The sequence below is a fragment of the Heterocephalus glaber genome, unplaced genomic scaffold, assembly GCF_053883595.1.
Source record: "Heterocephalus glaber isolate CG9 unplaced genomic scaffold, H.glaber_assembly_v1.0 deba00001569, whole genome shotgun sequence".
Classification (NCBI taxonomy): domain Eukaryota; kingdom Metazoa; phylum Chordata; class Mammalia; order Rodentia; family Bathyergidae; genus Heterocephalus; species Heterocephalus glaber.
In genome coordinates, this window is record NW_028258354.1 from 7,996,083 (window position 1) to 8,011,807 (window position 15,725).

The 15,725-nt window shown below is 35.1% G+C and overlaps 1 protein-coding gene and 1 pseudogene across 2 annotated transcripts in view; one reads left to right on the top strand and one right to left on the bottom strand.

Annotated features, from left to right (window-relative positions):
• Tafa2 (TAFA chemokine like family member 2) overlaps positions 1-15,725 on the bottom strand; it is a 515,424-nt gene that overhangs the window by 484,748 nt on the left and 14,951 nt on the right. The window lies entirely within an intron of this gene.
• LOC101711371 (solute carrier family 25 member 36 pseudogene) lies at positions 11,715-13,995 on the top strand (annotated as a pseudogene).

Below are 15,725 nucleotides of genomic sequence, written 5' to 3' on the forward strand. Positions count from 1 at the left end.
CAGAAGTTTTAGGAAAAGCTGGATCCATCGATCTGCAATTCGGTAAACCAAAGGGTTTTGAAGGGCAGCCAAAAATTTTATTTGGTTTCTCAATAGCTCTCTCTGTCTCCCTTGAACCTGAGAACATCTATCTTGTTCCTCAAGAATTTAAGGCACATTTTATACTCAGGATATCCTTGTGCTGGAACTTGTTGACAAAAGCCAGGCAGACTTACTGATACATTGAAGATTTCTTTTCTGTGTTGGGCTGTGTTGGGCTGGGTTGGGTGGGTTGGGTAGGTTGGGTTTTGCTGTGTTAAGACATTCAATCCAGAACCTCCCACATGCTATGCAAGATTCTACCACTGATAGTCTAAGATAGTAACTTTTGTTTAAGGAAATATTTTGTTTAAATTCTTACTGAACATATCTGTCTTCAATAAAAGAAATGGGTTTGAAAATACAAAGCCATACTTCCCGTGGGCATTTTTAAATTTTACTTCTAGCCAGGGTTCAGGGTTCAGGATTTATACTCAATATACACATGATTTACAGAAAATTTGAGATCATTATTATTTTTTAAATCCACCCAGAAATTAATCAAAGTGGAAATTTTTTCAGGCATAATCTTGATTAATTCAGAGTGACTTCCAATTATTAGTAGTTCTCATACATTCCGGAATAAGTCATGAAATTTTAGAAAGGGCATGAAAGATGACAGAAATGAAAGAATAAGTATAAAGTAGTTAGTACAAGGTCTGGAACAAAGGAGTCAACAGACTAGTACTCGGTGGTGTAGGAGTAGTGATAATAGTGATAGTCAAACAACTCTCTTCCAACAGTCCAGTTTACAGATTAGGACCAAAGAAGTTAAATAATTTGTGGAAGGTTACAAAGCTAGTTAGTAGTAGAGCTGAAACTGGTATGCAGGTCCCTTCACTAATCTAATATAGAGTCCTCAATATTCTGGGGAAATAATTTATTCAATTATAGTAAATGATCTCATCATATAAAATGTCCATAGAGAGAAGAGCTAGACTACTCTTCTATGTTTAGATAACAAGCCTTCTTTAGTTTCTGTTCTGATTAACTTGCAATTTCAGAATGTCATGGTATTTTTCTCAGTCCTCTGCTTTTCTTAACCTATTACATTTAACACAATTGTCCTTTTGCCTGTGTACCACCACAAAGTCAACTCTTACCTCTCTGACCACATTTCTTCCTTTCACATGTACCCAAAGCATGGGATTTTTCAAATCTCAACCCTTGAATCTCTGTACACTTCTTCAGAGATTAATTTATTCTCAAGTAATATCAGTATGCAGATAACATCAAAACATTTATTTTCTGCCCTCATCTTTCTTCAAATCTAGTTAACAAATTTTTGGTTTCCTAGTGAATGTTACCATTGTGATATCACAATATTATCTCAAATTACCATGTCTAGAATCAATATCACATTTCACTCAAAGGCAGCTCAAAATACTTATTTCTAAAATAAGTCTCATAATTCCCCCAGGCTTGAAAATGTAGAGACATCTGTGTCTCCTCACCCCTCTTAAATAATCTGCCACAAATTCTCTTCTATCTTTCCTCTTTTCTTCCTTTCCTTCCCTTTTCCACTGATACCACAGTACTTTAGTTCTTACTATCAAGACCAAAACTACTCTAAGAGCCTCTTAACTGATGGCTCTATCTTTAATTCTCACCATCTTACTAAGTCCCTGAGTAGGGAATCCAGCTTAGGGACCTAGGATTTCACATTCTGTCAGCTGGACAAAGTGAGTGTGTGTGTGTGTGTGTGTGCACGTGTGTGTGTGTGTGTAATTGGTGGTTGTTTAACTGTTTAATACAATCTCTCTCTCTGCCCCACCTCCCCCTCCCTCCCCCTCCCTCCCTCTCATTATTAACACAAATGAACCATGCTTCTTAGGCTATTTAAGGAGTAGTAGCTTGAATGCTCCCCTGGAAAGTCCACTGGCTAGATCCTTCTGCAAAGAAACATATCTGCAAAAGTGATTCTGTGGTTTTCTCATCTCTTTCTCACATGTATGCTTCACGTATGAAACACTAGTGTGGCCTATAAGATTGGCATAAATCCAAAAGTTTAACAACATATGTTTTGATAATTTGGTAAAACAATAAGAACTTCATACATTTCCAGTATTTGTGCTAAATGGTAAACCCTGAGCCGGGTAAATTGACAAAGTTATGTGTGCTTTTAGCCTTTGGATCCAGCAAGGTCATTTCTAGGACTCCATTACAAAGTCATACTAGAAAAATACAAAAACTGATTTTTCCAGCATTATTTAATAATAGTAAAGAAATGAAAATATAAATGGATTAAAGCAAAAGTTTCCCTTGCTTCAACTTTTGCTCTCTTCTTTTTTTTCCTGTCTTTTCCTCTCTTTCCTCTTCATTTCCCCTGAAACTTGGCAGACTGCAAGGATAGTAAAATAGTTCTTTAAAGAAAAGGAGGGAGGAAAGGAGGGAGGGAAGGAAGGAAGGAGGGAAGAGGGGAGAAAGAGAGAGAGAGAGAGAATATACTGTAGCAATGATCCCAAACAAGAAGCATGAATAATCAAAATAATTTCCAGCTGATTCAACCACAATTTCCACAAAATCAGAAGTCAAGTCACAGGGCCCATGCCACAAGGACATGTATGCCTCTCTTTATTGCACTGATACAACTGGGTTACAACCTGGTCTTTGTGTACTGATGCACATCAGCCAAATAAAACTTATGACCTCTATTTGGACGACTTTGACTAATATTTTTCTTTGATAAATGCAAATATCTATCAGCAGGGACTGAATAAACTAGGTTACATTTACAAATGTAAAAGTAGGTTGTAGCTACTATGCAGCTGTAAAAAGAACTTCAGAATGTCTGAATATACCATAATGAAATTATCTCAAGAAAGATTAAACAAAGAAAGAAATATGTGGAATATGCCATCATTCATCTAAAGAAGGTAGGTATAAATTGCCTATGTATATGTATTTACTCATATATTTTCTAAAAAAATCTTGAAGTTACTTAGAGAGGGAGGAAGAGAATAGGGTGAAGGGTACAGAGACAGAAGCTAGATTTCTCTGAATATGCCTTGTTTTTTAACACAAGTATTTTACTTAAAAACTAAAAAGCAAACTCTAAAAACTAAAAACAATATGAAATCAATATATCTGTCTGTCAAGATTAGGTTGTTAAGAAGAGAGAAAGTATTGGCCAGTGTTATCTGTTTTGAGTCATCATTTGATGTTGACATTATTGGTATTGTCATATTGAAACTATTGTGTGATCATTGTGAAGGAGCAATTATATTGTTGTCATTGATAACTTGGATTTCCAACAAAGGAGAAGATATAGACATAAATTAAAGGCATTAACTTAGAACTTTTTGGTCCTAAACTTGAACTGAAGGTATTATCATGAATATGTAATAAAATTTAGCTTTAAAAGTTTGTATTTTCCAGTACTGCGCACTGAAAATCCATTGAAACAACATTAAATACAAAAGCAGTAGGCGGTCTTCTTTCTCAGATTGTAGTTCTAAATGCCATTTCCTACTACAAAGAGCCAAATCTGCTTGAGAAAATAGTTTATTACAGGATTTGACCAGGAATATATTATTATGCTATATTACATTATTACAATAGGCAAAGTATAAGATAGACTTAAAACATCTTGTCACACTGTTCAAAGACTCACAACCCAACTTGAAAAGATTTTTACTGACCAAATATAGGGCGATTTGAGCATCAATATGGATAATATATGCAGTGCCCTGAAATACACAAGATATGTGTAAATCCATGAGATCATACTTTTTTAAAACATTCAGTAGCAAACTAAAAATACAACTAATATTATTTGAAAACTTGTAAGTTAAAAAAAAAAATCACACTTTTATCCTACCTTTCCTTTTATCCTACCTTTTATCCTACCTGAGCAAGCACTTAAGCTGTGAAGGAGCAATTTCTGTATAGAATTAGAATAGTCAATAATTTAAAAAAGGAATCAGGAATCAAAGCATACATATGTCACTACTTTATAACTCCTTGTGAATGAGACATGGATATCAGGAGCTACCAACACCAAGAAAGACAACTAGATAACTTTATATGATAAACAAACTGTGAAGTAATGTCTTGCTCCAAAAGAAAAATCTGCATTGGGTATGACCAAGCTACCATTTGAACTACCAATTTACCAAAACAGGGAACAAATAAATAGGTTAAAAACAACAAGGATTCATTCAGCAAAATTCAGACTGTGGGAAATTCTACTGAAAAAAAGGACCTGATTTCTTCCAATGATGAACTTCAAGAAAAAAATTAAAAAAGAGGTGGAAGGGGAATGTAGGTTAAAAAAATGATTAAGAGATATATGACTAATGGATGTGTAAAGTTCTTTTCCTTCTTCAAACAAACCACCCACACAGAGTCATGTGCTGCATAGCAACATTTAGGTTAATGATGGTCTCATCAAATTATAATGCAGCTGAAAAATTCCTATCACCTAATGAAATCATAGCCATCATAAAATCATAGCTCAACACATTATTCACATGCTTGTGGTGACACTGGTGTAAAAATCTACTGTACTGGCAGTCATATAAAAGGATGGAACATACAATTATGCACAGAACATAAAACTTGATAATGATAGTAAATGTCTATGTTACTGCCTTATATATTTACCATACTATAATTTTTATTGTTAAGTCTATGCTCATACCTATTTTTTAAAGTTTATTATAAAACAGTGTGTCTATCACATTATGCCAGCAGCAATATCTCTTGATTGCATCAAGAGGCCACATCAACTGATTGATCTATACCACTTATGCATATATAAACTCTATGATGTTTGTGCAATTACAGAATTTTCTTACCACATATCCTATAGTTGAGCAACACATGAATGTGTATATACACATCCAGGCATTCTTCTGTACACATTAGTATGTGTATTATGTATATGTGTGCATGAATAATTTGAGGGAAATTAAACATTAGCTATTTGATGATGCTTAGGAATCAACATTAACTTTTTAAATGTGATATTTGTTTCAATATTTTTAAAGTCATTATACTTCAGATAAATACTGAAATGGTCGATAACTTGGACCTTCTACAAAGTAAGATGTGGGTAGAGGGGTGAGGAGAGATATAAATAAAACAAGCTGGCCATTTGCTCAGTTTCGTGGAAGCTGAGAGATTTGCCCAGTATCACACAGCTACTAAGCTAGAAATGTAGAACTCCTATCCTAGTTGTCTGATTATAAATTCTTTCTTCTATATACTAAGATACCTTTCAAGTGCATCTCCACAGGCACCTGGCACACAACCATTTCCAAATTGATGACTACTTACAATATCTAGCTTTGCAGAATTTTCTGAATCTTAAATAAGCATTTACTAAGAATTTACATTGATTAAAAAAATCAGTGAAGCTACCTAAAAGAGGTAATAGATTATGAAAATAACAACATATGAAATAGATATTTTTAAATAAATAACATCTTTTTTGTTAGTTGACTTTTTGTTGTTGTTGTTGTTGGTTTGGTTTGATTTGGCTTGGTTTTGTGGTGCTTGAGATCAAAATCAGAACCTCCTGCATGCTTGGCAAGCAGTATATTACTGCGCCATACCCATAACTCTAGTTTCTTTCAATAAATGCTTTTGTTAATATATTCTATTCAGAACTTTTGTGCCTATATACTAGAAATAAGCCTGAAGTGTATAATAGTTTCTAATATAAGCATATATAAAAATAAATTAAGATTCTAAGACCATTTATATATTATATGGCTTTCCAAGTTCTTTAAAAACACCATCACTGTCTTCTTATTTATCTTGTTGTGCCGGTAATTTATGGAAACCAAAAGAGAAAACCCCAGTCCTAAGGACCCTAGGGTAAGACTTAATATTACCTTTGAGGCCTAACATAATTGACATTTCTTTTAGAAATGCAAAACAGAGGAAACTATATGTCAAAATCCAGCATTTTCACTACCATAATATAAATACAAATATGTTTAAGTCAGATGAATCTGATATTAAATCATCAGCATCATATTGGGTGAGTTCTTTAGACAATCTTTTTGAGGAAAGAAAACTCCTAGTCTTATAGCTAAGTGTCAAGATGCACCTTCTTCTGAAATATTGCCAAGATATAACAGAAATACTAGTGTTGAAACTTTTCCAACTTGTACCTCAAGTCAGCCAGGATCCTGAAACAGATCACTCTTCCTTTATGATCTTCCATTTTCACATTTGCTTATCTACTGTACCAGTGTTATGTAGATGTTTATTACTTCTCTATGGTATTTACTAAAGAAAAACTATGTAGATCCATAAACCTTAGCTACAATAAGGGTTTTATCAGGTGGCAGACTATATTTATTGGCTGTTCACCTATTACTATGGCTCTAGCCAAGAATATTTTGTACCCACAATTTTTAAAACTGTGTTTAGTCTTAGTTACATACTTACACTGCTGTGGTATTTTTTTGATTGATCCACATTTTAAAAACAATAAATGGTTTACAATCTAATCTCATTATATCATTCACTTTGTTAAACCTCACCACACTAAATAAGTCACATGGTCTTTGTAATTATATATTTTGTCATTGCTATAATTACTTCAGTGCAATCAATGGTATTGTTTTACTATTACTAATCACCTCTCTACCAATAGGTAACTCATGAAGATGATCTATTATACTTAAGGAGAAAAGAAACACATAAGCAAGCAAATCCTCCATCCACCATATTTGAGCTCCAATGTGCTAAAATTTTGCATTAGAGAACAATTCCAGATCTTGAAATACAGACCTGTACTTTGAAAGTATTAAAAGAAAATGACAGCTGTGACTAGAACAAAGTCAGAGCAATAACAGGAATCTTCTGCTGTATGACATTCCCTTTGGTAATTATTATGGTCTGAATATGTACCTAAAATTCATACTATAGAGTCCGGGCCCCCTACGTGATGGTTTTAGGAGGGGGCACCTTTAGGATGTGACTAGATCATGAGTTCAGAGCCACTAAGAAACAGATTAGTGCCCTGATAAAAAGAAGCCAGAGGGAGTTTGTTTCTCCCTCCCCACCATATAAGGATGCATTATTTAACCTGAGGTGGTAAGAAGGCACCATCTATGAAGAAAGAGCCCTCACTAGTCAATTAAATCTGCCAGCACCTTAATCTTAGACTTCACAAATCCAGAACTGTAAGCAATAAAATTTTGTTGTTTAAAACACACCCAGTTTATAATATTTTGTTATAGCAGCCCAAATGGATTAAAAGAGTAATGAGTTGTCAAGAAAAGTTACCCCTCTAAAACAGATGAAAATTTTACAGGATACTTTAATGGTCCTATTTTTTTCCCTTTTGATGCATATGGATAATGCAGAGGTCATGAATGAATAAATACATAAATATATTAAAATATGAAGAAATTGGCCACAGGCCCACATCTATCATTTTTAAAAATTTATGGAGGGTTAGGGAAGACAGAGTACAACTGTATTGTCTTTCACATACATTTTTTAATGCAACTGGAAACCTACCAAGACAAATTATCCAAAAACCTATTGTCAAGAAAACAAAACAGTGTAAATTATATACGGAAAACCATTCTTTGAAAAATGAAAACATTTCAGATAAATTGAACATTCTTCTTTGACAAAATTATAGGTTTAAGATATGGAAAAGAAGGATGCCTTCCTCCCTCCATTTCCCTACCTTTCTTTCTTGATTTTCTTCCTTAGTCCTCAACAAACATTTACTAAGGGAAAACAAAGTGCCAAGAAATGTGCAGAGTAATCCTTTCCCTCAAGTATAAAATAATCCAATGATTAGAGCAAACAAGCAATTTCATTACAATAAGGTTCTTTTTTTTTGGTACCGGGGATCAAACTTGGGACCTTATGCTTGCGAGGCAGGTGGTGGAACCACTGAGCTAAATCCCTGACCCAATAAGGTTCTAATAGATGGAAATAGTAGTTGTATTTGTGTCCAAATGAAGTCCCCAATAGCTCCATGCAGATAGAAATCTCTCTTGATGTTACTTGAATGATATAGTCATTAATATGCCAAAAAGAATTTCCAAGATCATATAACTACAATCGTTCAGTAGGAGCAATGAAGTGCTATAGGCATTAATCTTGGGTCCAGAGTAGTTTAAAATGTTTTTCTACAATATTCATGATGGATCAAACAACATGCTCAGTAATACTGTATCCACTTATGTCAAATGCCCTTTCAAAGTAGGGGCTAATTTCTACCTTTCTTTAGTGGGTAAAATACCCAGCCAGTATAAACATAAAGCTGCTGTCTAATACATGCTAATTGCACACTTAAAATTAGATAAAAGCAGAATTAAAATGTCAAGTTACCTTGGTAAACTGAAAATACCAACAGAAAATCAATGAAGACTAGGGTGAGGCATTGTCTTTAAATTCAAACAACCTGGATTCAAATTCTAAGGGCAACCTGTATCAGTCAGCTTTATTCACTTTGACAAAATATTTGACATACTCAACTTAAAAAGAGGGTGTGTTGGGGCAGAGGATTTAGCTCAGTGGTTTTGCCACCTGCTGCACAAGCTCAAGGACCTGAGTTCAATCCCTGGTACCAGAAAAAAAAAAAAAAGAGGGTGTGTTTACCTTACCTCATAGCTTCAGGGATGCCAGTCCATGGTCATCCAGATCGACTGCTTTTAGGCCTCTGGTGAGGCAGAAAATCATGCCAGAAGCACATGATGAAGGAAAACTACTCAGCTTATGGCAGCCAGGAATCAGAGAGAATGATATTTCCAGAGAGAGAATAAAGGACCAAGGACAAGAGGCAGCACAGCAGTGACCTATTTTCACCAGCTGGGCCCCAACTCATAGTAGCCCATTCAGCTGTGAACTCAAGTAGATTAACACATTGATGAGGTTAGTGCCCTTATGAGCCAGTCACCTTTTTATGCCTCACCTTTGAACACTGCTGCATTCACTGGAGATCAAGCCTTCAATACATGATTCTTTGGGGGACATTTCATGTTTAAACCACCTAATAAATTCAGTGTCCTTCAGATAGGTATCTAACCTTTGACTCTCAACTATAAATGAGGCTATTGGCATTGATCCCTTGGGCTTTAGGTCATTGAGAGAAATAATAGAGGCGAAGGTTCCTAACTCAGGGCATGACCCTATGTAATGTTAGTCTAGATAGATAGATACATAGATAGATAGATAGATAGATAGATAGATAGATAGATAGATAGATATAGGTAGATATGGGGATTTGCAAAATTCCTTGAAGGGTCTCCTCATCAATTTCCCCTTAAAATATTCTAAACCTAAAATATGTATAAAAGGTCATTTAACAGCCTTTCCCATCAAATGGTTTCATCTTCCCAGAGAGCAATGGTTTCATCTTCCCAGAGTACCTGATACATAGTAGGTACTCTATAAACAATGACTGAATAAGTGATTATATCAATAAGCAAGGTTTTAACTCTAGAATAAATCATTGAATGATATTTTAGTATTCTCTGTGGATTTTTTTTTCCTTAATTTGATCAATGCATATGGAACTCCTAAGTCAGTGTAAGGAAGCAAGATAGATTAGATATCTTCTCAAGCTCCTTTCTGGAACTCTGATTCTATTAAAATCTGATATAGATTACATGTGGTGGAAAGATCCTATTGGAAAATTGGGAAACATGGGTTCCAGACCCAGGACTGCTGCTATATCTGTGACCTTCAATAAGTCTGGCTACTTTTTTGAATCTTGGGATTTCATTTATAAAGTAAGGATTTAAAATTTTATATACTCCCAGGTCTTTTCTTGATTTAAAAACTACAGTATAAGATTATGAAAAAATTGTAAATATTATAAATATAAATATTATAATATATAAATATTATAATTAGATGTGTAAAAATGTTCCAAATATCTATTCAATTTTTTGATTATATTTCTTAAAAATTCACATTTTTCTTCTTGTCTAGTTACTGTATATCTCTAATAACCTCCTTTTATGTTACATTTTCACTTTTCCATATCCCCAGTCTTTTGAAATTAAACTGTCCTATCATCTTCAAAGTGGCTCTTCAAATGAAATTACGTTGTATGTTACAATTCTGAATCTTATGTATCACAAAGGTCTTTTCTCTCAGCCTCAGCTAGAAAGTTTTGATGCTATTTAAAAGTTTACAGTACAATCTATAGTAGTACTCAACTTACTGATAATTAAGATATCACCAATTCCTACCTCATTCTATAAGCAACAATTTTAATTCAGAGCAAGAAAGAGATTTAAGCATACAAAGAACATATAAAATATATATTCACTTAACATTTAGAGAGAGCTTGAGAGATTCAATGTTCTCCCCTTTTCCAATATTAAGCTCCAAAAACAAAATCAAAAAGAAAATACAATGTAGCTGTAAAACACCACTCCTCCTTTGATGTTGTCATTGTATTAAAATATCCATAACCTTTAAGAATAGAAATCTACTATTCATATTACCATACAGTGTCTGCTGCCTGCATTATCATATTATTAGAAAAAAATCTATGTACAGATATATTTTGTTTTACTCTGCTTTTGTTACAAATAAAATTAATTTTTAAAAAGATTTACTCAGAAAAGAATTGTCTGAATTCCTCCAGTATAATTAATGTTTTCATGAGGCTTTGTCATTAATCAGAAAATTAGAAGATTGTATTGTTCAATACTCACCAAGCATTTAGCATCTAATTAGTCTTATATTGATGTTGTACAAATGCAACCAACTTCTGTAACCAGGGCTGATCCAGAGGCTGTTCCCACCCTACTCCCAAGAAACCCATTTCTTACACAGAAAAGAGCTCAAGAGAGGTTTCTGTAAGATAAATGTTGTAGAACTAATCAGTCTAAATTTAAATTCCAGGAAAATACACATTTGTTTAGGTGTTGAGCTTTTTTCTTTTTTTCAACTCAAAGGAATAAATTTTTGCGTATATAACACAAGTTCTTCAAATTTTCTTGGCTGTTATTTCTTTATCTCATTACTTCAGAGCTTGAAGTCTTTATCAAATAAAATGGAAAACTTATAGAAAGTCATTATGGGAAATCTGAGACTTATTTAAAGATGTTACAGATATAGTACAATTTTAATGATATAATGCTAAATTTGAAAAAAGCAGATCCTACTTACGATTTTCAGATATAATTTGAAGCAAGACAATTCTCTAATCAGTATTTTGTTAAGCAGAATAAATCTAATTTTTCAATGAGCATGATTGACGTGCAGTTCTGTATAGATAAAAACTCAGCTCTGAAGGCAAAGTGTCCAATTCAAGACTCATCTCTGAGTCTTACAAGCTGTGTCACCTTGGTCAATTCATTTATTTATAAAAAATAGATAACAATAATACCTTCCTCTGGAATTACTATGAGGAGTAAAAGAGTGCCTGGCACATTGTAAATCCTTGAGTTTAAAATTTTTAATATCTATAGATCCTCCAGAGAGCAAAGGCCACAGCAGGTGATGTTAATCTATCATGTGCTCCTGTCCATGACAACTCTGCAAGGGCACAGCCTCAGTGCACAAGGAAATCCAAGGGCTGACAGAGAACAACGTGCAAATAAAGAACCCTGGCTTCTCCCCACTTTCTTCAGTGGCTCTCTCTTCCTGCTACCATCAGCTTTTCTAAGAATTAGATCACGGTCACAAATGTAGAGACCATGCACTGTGCGACCAGCTTGCTGCAAGATAGGTAAAACTCAGGAAGAAAACAACAGAGAAAGGTAACTCATGTGGCAGATATCATAAAAAGTTGAGGGGCTTTTATCTACATCATTGTTCCCCGGGACTCTCTTCTTGATGTTTGTTAAACACTCCTCCTAGGAGATCTCATCTATTAAATGGTTTTAGCTGATTACCAATACGTTGATGACTCCCAAACCTGTATTTCTAAACCATAATTCTGTCCTGAACTCCAGCCCAAAGTTACTACTACTCACATTTCCTTTTGGATATATCCCCAAGAGGAAATTCTCAATCTCAAAATGTTTAAAATTAAGTCAATTATCTTCATCTAGGTAGAATACAATCACTTTAGGGCTCTCACTGTAAAATCAGCACCAGTCACCTAAACCAACACTCACTGCACTCTTTTCTCTCCCACTCTCACATATTCAGCCTCCAAGACTGGTAATTTCCACCTCCCAACTTGAAATTGTCGCTTCTTTTTCTTCTTTCTTACACCTCTTTTTTTTTCAGACATTTATCAGTTATCACCAGAGTGACTGAAAAAGTTCTCCTGCTGGTCTCCCTGGCATCCTATTCTATCCACTCCCATAGAGTCTATTCCCTACACTGCCACCAAAAGACCTTTCCAAATAGCTTAGGAATGTGGACCTCAAGATAGATCACAGTTGCATGAGTGCTAATAACTTGGCAGCCACATAAAAGCTTATTTATTTATGCTGTACCTAGAGTGACTACAAAGATGGACATAAGTAATGTAGGCATAGAAACAAGTCTCTGTGATACGACAGAAGGAGATACTATCAAGAGCTGTGAAGAGGGCCAGGTTTTGTAGCTCAGTGGTACCGTACCTGCCTGACAAGCGCAAGGTCCTGAGTTTGATCTCTAGTGAAAAAAAAAAAAAAACCTGTGAAGAGTGAGATTTTTAACCAACTTGGAAATTCTCAAGTTAGAAACATAAGATTCCTAGACCAAAGACAAAGGACTCTGTTACTGATTGCACAGCATGAACACATTTGGAAAGATTTTCAAAATCACATCAGGTTGATTTCTCTTTGTCTTCAAGTCCCACAGTTGTGACACAAAACAGCTCATGTAGGTTTGCGGCTGGTGGCTGCAGGTTATTTGTAGCTCTGGGAATTTTCCTTCCTGAGCTTTCCAGGCTGCAAGATGTGATGCAAAGCGGCCTTGCCTTTGGGACCAGATTTTTCTCCCCAAGTAAACCAGTTCTCTTGCACTTTCACTGCTTTTTGGCTGCATAAAAGGGAAAATGAGGGTGGAAAGAGATGTGGTGGGACAGTGGGAGCTATTCTGACATGTCCACTGGAAGTTGTAAAAACACAGCTGCAGTCGTCTTCTTTGACACTTTATATCTCTGAAGTTCAGCTGAACACCATGGCAGGAGCCAGTGTTAACCTGGACCCCTCCATTGCCTAAAAGTAATCTTGGAAAAAGAAGGGCCTCATTCCTTGCTTAGAGGATTAGGCCCCAATATAGTGGGGGTGGCCACTTCCAGAGCAATATACTTTGCTGCTTACTCCAACTGCAAGGAAAAATTGAATGGTGTATTTGATCTTGATTCTACCCAGGTTCACATGATTTCGGCTGCAGTGGCAGGTTTTACTTCAATCACTGCAACCAACCCCATTTGGCTTATAAAGACTTGGTTACAGCTTGATGCAAGGAACCATGGGGAAAAGCAATTGGGTGCTTTTGAATGTATCCGTAAAGTGTATCAAACAGATGGACTTAAAGGATTTTATAGGGGCATGTCTGCTTCCTATGCTGGCATATCAGAGACTGTTATCCATTTTGTTATTTATGAAAATATAAAGCAAAACCTACTGGAATGTAAGACTGCTTCTATGATAGAAAATGGTGAAGAGTCTGTAAAAGAAGCATCAGATTTTGTGGGAATGATGCTTGCTGCTGCCACCTCAAAAACTTGTGCCACAACTATAGCATATCCACATGAAGTTGTAAGAACAAGACTACGTGAAGAAGGAACAAAATATAGATCCTTTTTTCAGACACTGTCTTTGATGGTTCAAGAAGAAGGTTATGGGTCCCTCTACCATGGTCTAACAACTCATTTGGTGAGACAGATTCCAAACACAGCCATTATGATGGCCACCTATGAATTAGTGGTCTACCTCCTCAATGGATAGCAACACAGGCTGCCACACTGCAAGAGGGAAGACCAAAAGATTACAGTGGATCATGGAATATTGGAGTCAGCATGGTGGACAGAAAGAATAGTAGTTTGGGAACATGTACCATAATATGCCTAAGTGAAAGTTTGGTGAAGATAGCTACACCACATTACTTAGTTTTTCACTAATGTGGAAAAACCTTAGCCACCTCTAAAGGAAATGCCTTTGGAAGCACTCCTTTGTCAAAATTGCCATTTCTCTACCATGTCCACCAGATACAGTTGTGTTTTATTGACCTATAACATTGAGAGTATAATGTTTATTCCAAGAGGATTTTTCCAGTCTTCTAAACAAAGCCATCCTTAAATATATACTGTACGGTAGATAACATAAATATCTAACTTCTGACTTTTAATTCCTGTGATACTGTAAGATAACAATAATTGGTAGATACTCAGTATTCCCATTTTGCTGAGATGACTTGGCACAATATTTTAATTATTTGGCACCAGTAATCACTGTTTTTGACAACCAAGGAACTGTAGTCTAAATATCTTGTGTATTAAAATGTTTGAGTCTCTTCAGCTAACAGGTGCTTGATGTTTAGCATAATGTAGACTTCAAATCGTTACCGTATAATACTCACATAATACTTTGCAGATTTAAAAATTAACCAATAAAATATTGATTCTTGAAAAAAAAAAAAAAACAGCTCATGTGGCTGCTGTAACTGCATTGATATGTGTCACAGCTGAGGAATCTTGAGCTTAGAGAACCTAAATCTGTTCTTTGCCCTGAAGGGAGAACTTATTTTTTATTATGCTGGACAGTAAGCAAATCTTCCTTCTGATTCAGAGATCCAGAGAAGGTGTTATCTTCCATAGCTGGTCATTTTTAAATATCCTTGAAAAGATATTATAGAACAAAAGAGTAGTGTCCTGAAAGAACCATGGTAACTGTCTCTAAGTAGATAGGCTCTGAAAATCACCCGTTGTATGATTTCTACCTTTATCCATTTCCTCACCCGAAACTGAGATCAGGACTGCTCCCTAACTGCCATTTTACAATATCAAATGAAATCATATGTATAAGAGTGTTTTACAAACAACACAGCACAATGCAAATGATTTGCTCTGTATTCTTCTAGAAATACTTTCTTGGTCCTTATGAAAACGAAAGGAAAATAATTTAGAATGTTAGGATAAAAGTTAAGCATCAATTAATAAAACAGTTGCTAAATGTTTCCCTACAGGTGAGGCTTGGATGGTACAAGGTAAAAAAGTAAGACATTCCTTGACCCCAAGATTTCACAGACTAACAACTCAGTAGCAAAGGAAAAAAAAAAAAGAAACTGATTTTAAAATGAGCAAAAGACCTGACTAGACATTCTCAAAAGAAGATAGACAAAAGGCCAGTAAGTATTTGAAGAACTACTTAGCCTTGATAATTGTCAAAGAAATGCATATCAAAACCACAATGAGGTAACATCTCACCCAAATCAGAATGACTATTATCAAAACATAAACCAAAAAATGCTAGCAAGGATGTGGAAAAAGGGGAACACTATGCCTTATTGGTGGAAATGTAAATTAGTATAGCCATTATGGAGAACAATATGGAAGTTCCTCAAAAAATTAAAAATAGAACTACCATATGATTCAGCAGTCCCACTACTGGGTATATTGTATACCCCAAGAAATGAAATCATGATGTCAAAGGGACATCTGCACTCCTGTGTTCATTGCAGCATCATTCATAATAGTCAGGATATGGAATCAACCTAACCATCGAACCAAGGAATGAATGGATTTTTAAATGGGGTGTGTATGTATT